The 12,608-nt window shown below is 27.3% G+C and overlaps 2 protein-coding genes across 2 annotated transcripts in view; one reads left to right on the forward strand and one right to left on the reverse strand.

Annotated features, from left to right (window-relative positions):
• Nucleotides 1-12,608, reverse strand: part of LOC107164061 (alpha-galactosidase MYORG) — a 91,867-nt gene that overhangs the window by 30,545 nt on the left and 48,714 nt on the right. The window lies entirely within an intron of this gene.
• The window catches only part of Sema2a (Semaphorin 2a), a 384,224-nt gene continuing 374,483 nt past the window's right edge, over nt 2,868-12,608 (forward strand). The window contains exon 1 of the mRNA XM_089225342.1: nt 2,868-3,471. The gene's annotated coding sequence lies outside the window, so the exon portion shown is untranslated. The remainder of the gene's footprint in view (nt 3,472-12,608) is intronic.

Raw genomic sequence — 12,608 nt, forward strand, 5'->3', positions numbered from 1 at the left:
GCGTTTTTATTGATATTCGATAAAAGCAACTTTATTAAAGTGTTTTTGGAAAATTTCAGCCCATTCGTTTCATTAACACATATTTATTATTTATCATGTCATCATCGTCGTTATGATATGAATGTATTACCATTTCTATTTGAAGTTTATTATGATGTCTTTAACAATAGCACGATTTGAATTTATTTTTATATTCTCTCAACAAAACCCGTGTCGTAAAATTCCAATAACACTGCAGACCTACAAAAATCCAACGATAAGTTATGACAAATGATCTCTTTATTTTAATGTTTAAATCAAATATTTTCCACTTATGAACAATATCAGTTTTTAGGATATGCCAAAACCAGTGACGTTGACATGATTTTCGAAAAGCTTAACAAAGGAATAAGTTGTGGAAATGAAACTAAGAAAATAATATGTTTCCTTGAGTAATAAATTTACAAAAAACTATATCAAATTTTAAAAACTTTTAAAGTACTATTCATATGTCTATCCTATTTTTTTAATGATTGGAAATTATAAAAATTTGAATTATTCTCATACATTTTATAAGCACAATACAATGTTTTCTATTTAGGTATACAGGATCTAACATTTAGGTAATGAAAAAAAGACTATATACCATAATACAAAAATTAATTGAAGCAACACGTAATAATAAACTGTACCTATATATTTTATACTTAAAAGTTCTCAGAAAACCAACGAAATTGTAAATTATTTGATGGCTAAATCTTTGTTTGGGGAGTTGTGGTAGTGGAAGAAATAAGCGCTGAAACGAGATAACCAAAAAATAAATCGTACCTAACAAAAGCGCCAAAATCCTAGATACCTGGACAAATGAATTACCTATCTGATTATGATAGAGTGTCAAAGTTTTTGTGTTATATACAAAATATAAGAAGTTTTAACTAAAATAATGCTACTAAATATTTTTCCTCTGCGAGGGAAATTGAGAAATCGTTGATATCTTATTTTTATCGGTGATTTGCGTTTCTAAGGCGATAAATAAAATGTTACCCAAAATTGGTTAGAAAATAAAAAGTTATACCCAGATAAAAAACCTATCTATGTTTTTATTTTATTAATTTTTTTTTTTACAATTAGATATATGCAATCTGTACAACGTACCACAATAAGTTTATGTGATATTATAATAGTAACATGAATATTTTTAATTAAGAAATCATTGGTAACACTTGGCGGGAATCGACGATATCTAGAATCTAGAACTTCGTAGTGTTTTTTTATTATTATTATATTTAAAAAACCTATCTATGTTAAAAATTATAATGTTGGATTATTTCGTGGTTAGTGAGAATTCGCATTTTATGTCATAAGTTAATGGTATAAAAACATTATAAATAAAGGCATTTTATGCAACTTTGTTTATTAAACAACAATTTACATTTGGCCAGTGGTTGTATATTTACATAATTGTACACATCCTTCAAAAATGTGGACTGAAATTCTGGACAAATATATTATACGAACTGCTAATGCAACTGAATCATATTATTGGTATTTAATTGGTCAAGTTTATGTTGCTCATTGCTTAATTTATATTAAAATAATTGATATTTCACTAAAATTTCAAAATGAAAACATATGATTATTTGTGAACTATCAAACTTTAAATTCAAATTTAAGAACATTTCAAAAGAGCGTAATAATTTTATGAAATATCAGAATGATGAAATTAGTCGAATAGAATATCTGAATAATGTGGAATTAAAAAATAAACCAGGCAGTTTAAAATATTATGTGTACATTAAAAAATAAAAACCTTATGTTAATTTATTTTATTTTTATTTATATTAGATATTAGGTAGATATACAATATACAATCATTTTACTAACATGTTTATAATTTTACTTAATACTGATTATTGACGGTTTTGATTATATAACAATATAATAATTATAAACCACTTTCTGTTCAGAATCTAAAAAACTACGATTTAAATATTATTATTTGTACAATATACATATTTGAATTTCATATCTCCGGCGCTTTTGCATATAATGTAATATAGAACAGGACTTTAATATTGGCGAAAATACATTTAATTTTCACACCTTTGCGCTTATGACATGAGGGTGATTCCTTTAACCAGCTTTTGCTGGCGCTAGTAGCCAATGTTATTCTGAGGATTTTTGAGAGACCCATCATCACTTATACTCTCGTGGGTACTTAAATAAAAAATAAAACTAGTTCTGAGAGAAAACCATATGCTCTTGAGCGTGTGTGCCACCTATACGTGTGCATATTATGTCAGCAAAAAAACAGAACCGACCATAAAAAATACTTAAAGCAGACGTGTATCACAGAGTCTTGTATAGGTACAAATGTACAATGTAATATCACTGGTCGACGCAGGTATTTACGTCAGAACGTTATGGTGGGAGGAAAGGGGAGAATAGGAGAACTTTTTTTACAGCTAGATTGAAAAAACTGTCGTCGGGATCGGTAGGGCTTATAATAATAATAATAATAATAATATAATATCACCTGTCCGTGCCGTTATGATTCATTACGTTCGGCGTTTGGCATAAAACTGTGACATAATGTCGTGGTGTATGTGTGCACGAGCGCATTATGACGGACGCACGTTGTGGTCGTCCTTTGTGTACGTGCACCGGCGGCGGATCATAATAATATATCCTACGCTGTGTGTGTGTGTGTGTTTGTATTTTATGTATTTCTGCACTTGTGTGTGTGTGTGTGGTGCGCGCTGTGCGGTTGCCCAGCCAACGCGTCTACAAACTGTATACGCGCGCCGCCGTCGACTGCGACTGTGACTCCGACTTCGACGACGAGACGACGACTTAGCTTGCCCGTCGCCGCCGCGTGCATCACACGGTCGTTCCCGCCGGTCGGTCGTCCTCGTCTGTCTGCTCGTTGCCGCCGTTCGTTCACGTGCGATTTTGCGTCTTTCGGCAATTTTCCGTTCACGGCATTGTCGTTCGTTTCGTTTAATTTTTTCGTCCATCTATCATTCTCTTATTCCTGCCCTCCGGCCGTCGTCGACCGAGTGCGTTTTGGCCGCGTTTTCGCGGTTTTTCTATTTTTGTTACCGACACTAACGATATCGGATACCTGTACCAAGGTTTATACCTGGTACGAGTTCGATCACAGCGCGCCGATCGCGACAAACACGCGTAATCGCGGCTGTCGGTGTTATTATCGTGTTTGTCGTCGCCCAATATCACTCGCAGTGCACACGACCTGTTTAAACATAAACCCGACCCAACTTGTGATCGGTCGCGTGTGACGTTTTGTCTCTCTAGACGTGTGGACGCAAATTCCGAAAGGAAACTAATCAAAAACCTAAGAAAAATAAGTTCGATTCTCACGTGCGTGCACACTCGGAGACTCAGACCGTTCGATGTCATAGTATTATAATTCGGTGACCGTCATCGTCTCATCTATATACTATTATTATATTCGTGCCCAGAAAGCTTGAGGTGAGTAAAACATTCACGCCGAATCTACGAAAATCCGTTTCCGGCTTAATAATAATGACGTTTTGATCGACATAATAATAAATTATTATATGTAGCAGTAATATTGTCGTTTTTATACGAGCCGTACATATACGTAGGAATGATGTTACGAGTATAACTAAGCGTGCCTAACTAAATATAATATGTCCATCTACTACACACGTGTCGTCGAGATTTGGTCATCGATGACACGGGGAAATGATCATTTATCATGGTATATATCCGACAGCAGTCACATGTGCACTGACAAGCGTAATATGAGTTTTTTTTTAGGCATCGCTTTACCCCGGCACCGTTCGTCCGAGCATTAATTTATACATTTTTAATCCTTTGCGTCTAATAATAATGGAGAGTTGCACAAACACTGAAAAATATACACATCACGCATAGTCAGTCACCTTAATATAATTCAATGTGCGGTATTTGACTGCAGACTACGGTATATTATAATACTTCTATAATGTTACACTATAATTTGGGAAAAACACGCAATATATATTATAATATTCGCGCGCGTTATCGAAAAACCATTTCCTTCGCTTTTCAATTCACGAGATTTTGGGTTCCAAACCCGTTTGTTTTTGTGCCAAGTCCGCCGAATTAAAGAATCACCTTTAAACTTGTTGGTGAGGATCAGCAAAAGGGTTCGAATCGATGGGTTTACATAAAAAAAAAAAAAATACAAAATACAAAACCCAACTATAAACGAAATTGTCCGTCCACGTGTATTCTCCACCCGTGGATTCGTGAAACTTATGAATAAATTTTATCTCATATCATCATCAACAGAGCAAACGACTCGTAAACGAAATAATATGCTTTCTTTGTTTCATAACATTTTGAACGTTTGGATTAAATATAAATATTAAATCATCAAGATGTTGTCAAAATATTTTTGTGTTAATATTTTATACTCAAAAATATATTGGATATTACAAGTATATTATACTAGACTATAAACTAGTAACTATTAATCATATTCATAATCTTAAGTTAATAGAATTGTTCTAAGAAACGAGAGAATAATTGAATTATTTAAATAGTAAATTCTTATAGAAATGGTTCGTTTCACACTCAACAAACGTGAATAAGTTCACACTTTATATAAAAAGTAAATTTAATTTTACATCAATGGAAGATTTAAAAGTTAAGTATTATTGGTACCACTGATAGTTTTTAATAGTGTATGTTTTCAAAGTTCAATTTTTTAATTTATGATAATAATTACTTAAATTATTTTATGTAACTAATCCTTTTGCAAAGTGTAGTATGTATATTACAAAATTTAACAATCTCCTAGAAAAAAAAAATGTAAACATTTTGTTCTAGTTATTTTACAAACTGAAAATCAACAAGTATTTTATTGAAAATATCTTTGGTTTTGATGATAATACCTAATGCATTGAATTTAATTATGTGGTTATAGGTTCCGGAAGTCATATATTGAAAGATATGATTTATTTAGATAAAATAATAATAATAGGAAATTCATGTTTACTTCATTACTTGTGATGCATAAAAATTAAGTCAACCGCACATTCTAGAAGTACGTTAACGTTCCATGTCCTTTTCTGATGACACATCATTGTTCAAAACGATGGAAACTGAATGGATTTTCAAATAGTTATTGAAAGTCGGTAACAATTTCCAAAGCATCATTTTAAAGCGTATGTTGATATTAAATATATGAGTTATTGTTCATCTTCATTGATATAGACTGTAAGAAATAATGAAAAATGACGCAAAAAATAAAATACGTTCACAATACCATATCATTATTATTATTCAATATCTTTATCATACATGAGGAATATTCAAGATTTTTATGTTTGTTATTTTAATTACTTCAAATTAAAACGACCTCATCTGCAACGTATAACAAAATAAGCATTAAATACATCCCATTTCGATTGATAAGGATCATTTTTATATAGATTAGGTTAGTAAAAAATAAATAATTTCATCCGTAAGATTAATACCTAATACAGGTAGTAATAAATAATATTCTACCTATAATCAATATTTTCTTTTTTGACTAAATAATTATTGATGTGTTTATTTTGAGTAACAAAATTTAAGAGGAATTATTTTCTTTTGCAGTAAGCAAAGACGATTAAACTGAGCATGAGATCACCTTCAAGTAACTTATATTGGCACAGAAATAAAGTGAATTAATTTAAACGGATCAAATCAGTTAAACATATGCATTTCGTACCTAGCCACTTCGTAAAATATATTTTTGAGAAGTCCATGAAAAGTTGTCAATTTCATATAGCGAAAATGTATTCACTATTGATTTCCTAAACTGTCACTTTTTAATTGAATGGTAAATTCAATTTGGCATCAGATATATTTTTTTTTATTTTATGGCATCGTTCATTTTACTTCAAGACTTCTTGCATTTCAGCGTTTTTTATTGTACAACACATGTTTTGTAAAAATTTAAACTAATACACAATTTGACTTTCCTCAATTTTTTTTTATATTTCATGTCAAAATACTATCATAAATTGCATATTTAAAAATTAGTTATTATAATATAAAAGTACCTAAAATTTTTTTTTTTTTTTTTTAATTTTAATAAGATATATACAATCTGTACCCATTAGGCACAATAAGAATATGTGATATAATATTTTGTACATGAAATCGTGAGGGAAGAAGCCAACCAGTGAAGGCACTACCTAATTGTATTTATATATATATATATATATATTTTTTTTTTTTAATTTTTGGATTATTCATTTAGTAAATCACGACACCAATTTCTTTTTAGTCGACGTGTTGGGTTGCCTGGAATTGTGCGAGAAGCTATATTGGATATAAGGGGATTAGGATGAAATGGAAGTCTGTTGTGAAACCTAAAATTTAAAAAAAAAAATGTTATATAAAATATTCAATATAGTGTTTTCGGAAGAATAATTCACAAAAACCAAAATTTTTACATAGAATCATTACAAAAACGCCTTAATTGACAATTTTATAACTACTAACATCTACATTTGAAAAAACAAAAATTAATTCGTGTATATTTATTGCAGCAATTTTTATTTCGTATTCTAGTCCTACGTAGTGTAATGATGAAGTACTATATTAAAAACAACTATTACATACATAATTTAAAATATATTTTTTTAACTATGTCCATTTACTTATTTTTTCCTTAACTTAAACTAGTATATTTTTGTCTATTTATATATATTTATATGTACATACAAATCGCAATTTTATATTATGTAAATATGTGTGTATAGTAATGAATATAACAAAAAAATAAGAAGATTAAATTTGTGTGGTAAATTTTATATTACCTACATAAAATAAATGACCACATTGTGAACAAGTGACCGTTTTGTAAAATATTTCGTATTTCACGAAGTATGAAAAAGACGTTTCATCCATTAAACTTTCATGAAAAGATATATTTCACTAAATGGCTACGACATACACACTTTAGGTCAAAAGATTAACATTTCTCATGCTGTATCTATCTAAGAATTACAAAGTTACTCCTTTTTTTTTTTTTTTTTTTTTTTTTTTTTAACTTATCACGTCGATATATTACGGATATAGTGGTTCCTAAAAATAGCCTATCTTCACCTTCCTAAAGATTATGAAGGAAAATAAATGTCTTAAACTTCTAAAAACGTCAAGCATAATATATAGTCTTACGACAATTGTTTATGTCTCACTGTAAAACTTAATACAACATTAAAACATTAATTATCTTAAAAATTATATTATATATTATGTATATTGTATATATTGTATAATATGTTTATTATAATCTATAATTTATTTTTATATACTATTATTATAGTAATAATATATCCTTGTTCATGTGGTTAAAATAAACAATATGGATATATTTTCGTTCTAAATTTTATTATTATTATAATGAGGGCTGTGAATTTGAATACTCAAAAACTAGCTTATATTATATTATATTTTTTATTCCCCCCCTCTTTTTTTATATTTGTAACAATAATTATGATAAATTTATTTATTTAAACTTATCTTCCATAGTTCCACATCTTTCTAAATAACTACATTTTATGAATCAGTTTGGTTATTGGAATTTCAACTGCATTTTAAACTGCAATTTATTGTATTTTAAAGGTTTAATGAGACATTAAATGTACAGTCATAATATAGTTATCAATTTATTATAATATAATATGTTTCACTAACATAGATTTTGTTATGAATGTAATAACTAGGGCCCAGATTGATTTAAATGCTCTTAAAACCATACAAATATGCTCTAAAAAATAGCCAAAAATGTCCTTAAAAAATGCATCTTACATAAAAAATAACATTAAAAATGCCATTTATGTTTTTTTTTATACAATTTAATAGTTTAATTTAGATTTTATTATTAAAAAAAAAAATTGGAAAAATTAACTCGATGCTGCTATGATGTTAACGCACATATGTTTTGTGGCAATATTATCTATTCTAAACAAAGGTACTAAAATATATATTAATAAATACGCTAAATTATTATTAACTATTCTACAAATGTGCATTAAAAACCATAAAAATGACCCAATAATGCTAAAAATGCTCTTAAAATAAAAAAAATTACAAAATATGCAAGAAATGAAAAATAAAATGTTTAGCTTTGAAACACTCGTTACATGAAACGAGTTATGTACTTGGAAAGCATTGTCGGTGATTAACCAAAAAATGATGCACTTTGCATTGAAATCTGGAACCTAGTAATAACTAATACCTAGTTATATAGTAAATGTACCAAACATTAAGTAAATATTTATATATTTACATTTTAGTAGCCTGATGCTATGTAGCCAAGTTTAGATTTTTAGATAAAACAAAATGATCGCGATTACATAGGTATATTTTCATATGTATCGTATAATATGTCAACAGAAAAATCGTCAAATAATATGTTTACAATTTGTTTCGGAAGCTGCAATTTGAAATTTGGATTGAATTATGTTATTCATTATTAAACAAAATTATATTTCATTGACTTCTATTTATTATTTTTCGTTACAACAAAATTTTCACCGATTATGAATACAGCAGAATTAATGTTTAACATATTTTATTAATAAAAAGAAAAAGAAAAATGAATACATGTTATCAAATGAAAGTTTAACGAAGTTGTACGTAATATTTTATTTATTAATTACCGGAAAATATTTTATTAATTTAATGCAGATTAAATAATTTGAATAAATATTTTATTATTTTGTTATTTTAATGGATTATGTATCAATAAACTATATTATTTAACAAGAAATATTAAAATAATTTACTCTGTTAACTTTATTAGATAGTTTTTATGATTAAATAATTTTTTGTCATATTTATATTTAAATTTAAATCTATTAGTAAATGTTTTATTTCAGTCCATTTATTATACTTTTATTTTGTACCTATGTAAAAAAAAAATTAATGAAATAATACTATAATAGGTATATAGTATTAAAATCAACGTTATTCTATTGGTTTGACAACAATTATTGTTCGCAAAACAATTAGTACAAAATCCAATGTTAATGTTACATTTTATTCTGTACACTGATATATAAAATCGATTTTTGTTTATAATGTGGATCTTTGTTTTTATTATAAACTATAAATACATACACATATATAAATATTTATTTTAGATGCAATGTTTAAAATATGAAACCAAACTAGGAAGTAAAGTGATACTTAAAAACATTACTGTAATCCTCACAAAAATCTGGAAAATATTTAAGGCATGATAACCAAAGCAACATTTAGGTATATTAACCGTTTTATTAGAGTTGGTTCTGTATTCTAAAGCGAGGACTGTTACACATACGTATTATTTAAAAATTAATATTTTTGAATGTTAAGTAAGTGTTGACAAAATATTATCATGTCACTTGGAATATTTTACATCGTATAAAATAAAATGTCAATATTAGAAACGTTTAGTTAATAAAAAAAATATTTAATTTATTTACCTAAAGATTCAACGAAATCATTATAACTTTACAAATTCTTGAACACATACTATGATATGACATGTAGTGTGTGTGTATAGTGTGTAATGTGTATGCATCTGTTTGCTTTTCTTACATATCGGCACACACAACAAATGTATAACATTAAATGTATGTATACTGAGAGCTTTTCAATAAGACTTAACCTTTAAGTTTGTTTACTTTAAATAAATGACTATACGCGACCTCTTTTGATAACTATACGGTTGCAAGTATAAAGTCTAGTTTAATACATGTACATTGAATACTTTCGTTAAAGACTTTGTAGTATTATTAAATAAATAATTGCATAAATTCTGTATAATTTCTTTCAGTAGTTTTGACCCCCGTATAAAATGTATGGTGTCAATGTATGGTCATAAACCACGCGTGTTAACATGGCAGTATAGGTATTTTGTCATAGATTGACAGAAATAATTATTTTTAAGTATTCAGTCAGTTAAAATATATTTTCTATTTAAAAAAACACTAGCAATAGTCAATAATACTTTAATACATGATTTAATATAGAAACGTGATACAACTATCTTTTAGAATATCCTTATTATTTTTAGATGTAAATTAAATGTAAGGTGGATTAAGTTAATGGACTTATTTTATAGGTATTTATCGGTTATACATTTAAGATTATACGTAAAATATAGGTATGAAATAAATAAACTAATAATATTATTATAAACACGTAATATTATACGCGCATTTGATATAAATATATTATGTTTGTAGGTAGTTTTATGCGATGAAGTACATCTTACAAAATTTTCAGTACGTATTTAATACAAGACATATTATTCATAGATAGTATTTAATGTGTAGTTATACTACCTACATGTAAGTAAAACGTACCTTACCATATCATGTATTATTTATGTGAAATGTTGTATAGCTTGACGTAGATACAATACAAAGACCGACTGTGTTCATTTTCAAAAGTACTTGTGTAAACTTTTTTTCATTATATTTCACCCCAATAAAACCAAAAGATTTTATATCGTAAAGATTTAAATCTTTCGTTTATATAAAAATTACAAACATTATTTAGTATCTTTTAAATTAATTTAAATACATACGATTAACAGGAAAACTGCATAACTAAAATGTAAAATAATAATTATGTTATACAGATAAATATTGTGCTATTCACGTTTGTTCGTCTTTGTGCACACCGTATCTTATAGCGAATACTCTTCTTTGATGTTAGATGTTATTATATTAGTATAATGCAAGGGACTAGAGGCACCTACCCTTTTTAATTAACTCTTAAAAACGGCACAAAACAAAATATGTACACCTTAAATACAATCGTGATAACAATATTACAGTGTAGTATATAATTAGTATATAAGTATATAATTATCAATTTATCATGTGTTTCAAATTAACTGTTTTAAAGAGAGATAGTCAGTCAAAATAGTATAAAAAATAAACGAAAAAATCAGTAAGCTGATTCATGATTATATTATATTCACACCTACTACTTACTAGCACAAACATTCAAAACAAAATGAAATATACATTTTTTTCAGCACAAACCTATGATATTGGCGAGTTAGTTACGGGAACAAACGGAACATCATCCACATAATTTTAGTTGGTGTATCAATAAAATGGATTTAGTGTTTAAGTACCTATTTAATAAACTCAAGAGAAAACCCAAGCAAATAATATGTAGATATATTTATGTATATATATGTATATGTTTACACTGCTTTCATGCATAACTATATTTAAATTTTCTACCTTTTTTACCGGCGCATATTTTAAATAGTTTTATTTTTGAATAATGTTATGATCATAAAAAATAATACGCGTGTTTTCCAGAATGGTATTTTCTTAAATACTGATTTTAATAAAAGCTGTAAAATTAAGTCACCCGTGTAATAAAATACATGCTAATGTATTAGCATGGTGCACAATACGAAAAGACGAAAATTAAAAATACAGTTAAACCAAATTTACAAAGATTTTAATTCAATTTCGTTTTTATGCGAGTCTTAACAAAACTTTTCAAATTTAACTTCGATTGTCGTACAACGAAACAATGCTTTGAATATTATTATACCTAATGATATTATTTAAAATGTATGAAACACGTAAAAAAATATATTACGAAAGTGATTAAAAACCGATAAAACTGTGAAATTCTTATAGTATTATTACGAATATTACCTATATATATTACAGTGGACGCTGTTTACAGAACAGACGGGTATAAAGTTCAGTCGCTTATTAGACTCAAAATCGTCTGAAATGTATCCAAATACATTATGAAAAATTCGGTTATAAGACTCAAATTTCGTAAAAAAAAATGGTACCTAGAAAATAAACATTTTTGATTAAAATGTAGAAATAAATTGGTTTTCATGCTTTATAAATATGTGATTTGTACGTACAACATACAATATAATGTTTTATTAATATATGTAACAATTTTAATTTTTTTATTAGAATTTCTAAATGTATTCAATAATAATTATGTAATGTGTATTAAAGTATGAAAATAAAATTCATAAATGTGTAATTAAATTTTTTTCCCAGTTCACTTATGAGATTCATTCGGTTATAAGACTCACATTGTAGGTACTGCAGGTCTTAAAGTGAGTCTTATGTAAGTGACGTCCGCTGTATATGTATAATAATGGCTTAATAAAAATACTATATTTCAAGGTGTTGGATATATTGTTGGTTACCATAATGTTCAAGTGTTTGATTATCACTAATTTTTCACGTAGAGGTAGATATGGTCGAATAAATATTTAGTCTACCTACCTACTTGTTTTGTTAATATAATATTAAATAAAGATTATCATACAAAAAAAACCCTGATCAGGTAATTTTATTCAAGTGGTGGTATGGTGATCAACAGTTTATCGACAACTTAATATTATGTCGTATAATCGTGGAATAAAAAAATTGAGTGAACAACGGATGACTAAATGTGATGACACTAGACTATATATATAAATTATGAGACAAATGCGTAAAAAAAAAGTTCCCAATAAAATATTTTAACACATATAATAAAGTGGTTATGAGAACCTCCTATAGGAAAATAAAAAATAAACGTATGCGTTTTCGAATAAATTGTCGATC

The sequence above is a fragment of the Diuraphis noxia genome, unplaced genomic scaffold (genome assembly GCF_037042655.1).
Source record: "Diuraphis noxia isolate RWA-SAM2 unplaced genomic scaffold, SU_Dnox_SAM2 contig0004, whole genome shotgun sequence".
Classification (NCBI taxonomy): domain Eukaryota; kingdom Metazoa; phylum Arthropoda; class Insecta; order Hemiptera; family Aphididae; genus Diuraphis; species Diuraphis noxia.